The following is a 3,146-nucleotide window of genomic DNA, read 5'->3' on the forward strand; positions in this document are numbered from 1 at the left end:
TTTTTGAGACAGAGAGAGAGAGACAGAGTGTGAGCAGGGGAGGGTCAGAGAGAGAGGGAGACACAGAATCTGAAACAGGCTCCAGGCTCTGAGCTGTCAGCACAGAGCCTGACACAGGGCTCGAACCCACAACCTTGAGATCATGGCCTGAGCCAAAGTTGGATGCTTAACTGACTGAGCCACGCAGGTGCCCCTGTACCTCTTTTTTTAGAAGTTTGTACCTCTTGACCCCTTTCACCCATTTTGCTTACCTGTTGCTTCCCCTCCCTTCTAGCAACCACTGTTCTGTTCTCTGTATCTATGTGCTTTGTTTTGTTTTGTTTTTCTTATTTGTTCATTTGTTTGTTTTTAGATTCTGCATATAAGTGAAATCATATTGTCTTTCTCTTCTGATTTACTTAGCATAATTCCTTCAGGGTCCACGCATGTTGTTAAAATGGCAAGATTTAATTCTTTATGGCTGAGTAGTATTCTATTTGTGTGTGTGTGTGTGTATTATATCTTTATCCATTCATCCATCAATGGACACTTAGGTTGTTGGGCACATTATCTTGGCTGATGTAAATAATACTGCAGTGCTGTTATCCTTACTAACACTTGCTATTTGTCTTTTTGGTAATAGCCATTCTAACAGGTGTGAGGCTATATCTCATTGTGGTTTTGATTTGCATTTCCCTGATGATTACTGATATTGAGCATCTTTTCTTTTCTTTTTTTTTTTTTTTTTGGTGCTGTATTTTTTTTTTATTATTTTTTGTTAAGTATAAAGACTTCCAATCACATCACCTAGGGATCATTTTACCCACTGCTCTGTTTAGCCACCAGTCTGTTGTTTCTTTCTTCATCAGTGGTGAGGCAGATATCTTTTCCGTGGAGAAGAGAAATTCATGGTTTATTGCCTTTGCCAATAACAAAAAGCTGGGTGACAAAGCTGTTGCCATTGACGTCTTTCACATGAACTACATCAAGAGAACCAGAGTATCCCTCTCTGTTGGTGATCACACCAATTCTTTCCAGGTTAGCACCTCCAGTCACTATACACAGATTATCGGTATCAAACTTGATGAAATCAGTACTCTTTCTAGTCTCCAGATCAGTCTGAATGGTGTTATTCACCTTGATGAGGGGATCAGGATAATGGATGGAATGAACATCATGATGGGTCACCAGATGAGGGATTCCTTTTGTCCCCACAAAGATCTTTCTTACTTTGCACAACTTATACTAGGCCTCCCCAGGTGTGATCTGATAAACAACAGAGACCCTTGGTATCATAGATCAGATGGAAATTCTTCCCAGTTATGTCAATGCTGATGCCATCCATAAAAACAGCAGGGTAGGTTATATCAGTTCGAACCTGGACATCAATCTTAATAAAATACTGCATACAGATCTTCTCTACTTCATCTCCGTTAGGGTACACTTAAGTCTGTTTCTTAGGAAAATGATGGGAGAGAGACATTCTTTCAGCTTATGGGGACCAGTAGTTGGATAAAGGACAAACACATTGGTTGATTTATCCAGTATCCAATGTTTTGGAGCTGCTACATGCTTCAGATGCTTTTTGGGACTATGAGCCATGGCTGTACTAGGCATGAAAAGAGACTGTTGGGCATCTTCTCATGTATCTGTTGGCCACTGTATGTCTTCTTTTGAAAAATGTCTATTCATATCCCCTACTCATTTTTTTTAATGAAAATTGTTATTTTGCCACTGAGTTGTATGAGTTCTTTACATAGTTTGAATATTAATCCCTTATTGGATTTGCAAATATTTTTTCCCATTTGGTATGTTGCCTTTTAATTTTGTTGATGGTTTCCTTTGCTGTGCAGAAGGTTTTTAGTTTGATGTAGTCCCATTTGTTCGTTTTTGCTTTTGGAGTCAGATCCAAAAAATCATTGCCAAGACCATTGACCATGTTTTCCTTTAGGAGTTTTTTGGTTTCAGATCTTACTTTAAAGTTTTTAATTCACTTTGAATTAATGTTTGTGTGTAATCTCAGTATTTTAGTTTCATTCTTTTCAATGAAAAGTTTTCAGTTTTTCCAACACCGTTTATTAAAAAGACTATCTTTTTCCCCATTGTATATTCTTCCCTCCTTTGTCATAGATTAATTGACCATTCATATTTATTTCTGGGCTCTCTATTCTATTGCATTGATCTATGTGCCCGTTTTCATGCCAGTACCATACTGTTTTGATTTCTATAGCCTTGTAGTATAGTTTGAAATCAGGAAGCATGGAATTATTGAATCACTATGTTGTATATCCAAACTAATTTAACAGTGTTAACTAACTGGAATTAAAATAAAAACTTTAAAGATCCCCCCCAAAATTCAGGGAGCATGATGCCTCCTGCTGTGTATTTCTTTCTCAAGGTTGTTTTGACTATTCAGGATCTTTTGTGGTTCCATAGAGATTTCAGGATCGTTTGTTCTATTTCTGTGAAAAATGCCGTTGGAATTTTGATAGAGATTGCATTGAATCTGTAGATTGCTTTTGGTAGTACAAATATTTAAACAATACTAATCCTTCTGATCCATGAGCACAGAATATCTTTCCTTTGTATTTTCTTCAGTTTCTTTCATCAATTTCTTACAGTTTTCATTGTAAAGCTCTTTTACCTCTTTGGTTATATTTGTTCCTAGATATTTTGTATTTTCTGATGCAGTTATTAGTGTGACTATTTACTTAATTACTCTTTATGATAGTTCATTGTTAGTGTATAACAATGCAACAGATTTCTGTATATTGATTTTGTATCTTGTAACTTCACTGAGTGTTTTAATTAGTTCTAACAGTTTTTGGGTGGAGTCTTTAGGATTTTCTGTATATAAAATCATGTCAGAGGCAAATAGTGACAGTTTTACTTCTTTCCAATTGGGTGCCTTTTTTTTTTTTCTTGACTGAATTGCTCTGGCTAGGACTTTCAATATTATGTTGAATATAAGCAGCAAAAATGGGCATCCTTGTCCCTGGTCTTAGAAGAAAAGTTTTCAATTTTTCACTGTTGAGTATGATGTTGAGTATGAGGGGTGGTTTATCAGAAATGACCTTTATGATCTTAAGGTGCATTTCCTCTATACCCACTTGGTTGAGAATTTTTATCATAATTTAATGTTGGATTTTGTGATGCACTTTTTCTGC

General features: G+C 36.2%; 1 pseudogene; it reads right to left on the reverse strand.

Moving 5' to 3' along the window:
• Positions 1-764: 764 nt before the first annotated feature.
• LOC121029157 (40S ribosomal protein S4, X isoform-like) lies at positions 765-1,581 on the reverse strand (annotated as a pseudogene).
• Between the last annotated feature and the right edge of the window lie 1,565 nt (positions 1,582-3,146).

The sequence above is a fragment of the Herpailurus yagouaroundi genome, unplaced genomic scaffold, assembly GCF_014898765.1.
Source record: "Herpailurus yagouaroundi ecotype Mexico unplaced genomic scaffold, PumYag 139, whole genome shotgun sequence".
Lineage (NCBI taxonomy): Eukaryota > Metazoa > Chordata > Mammalia > Carnivora > Felidae > Herpailurus > Herpailurus yagouaroundi.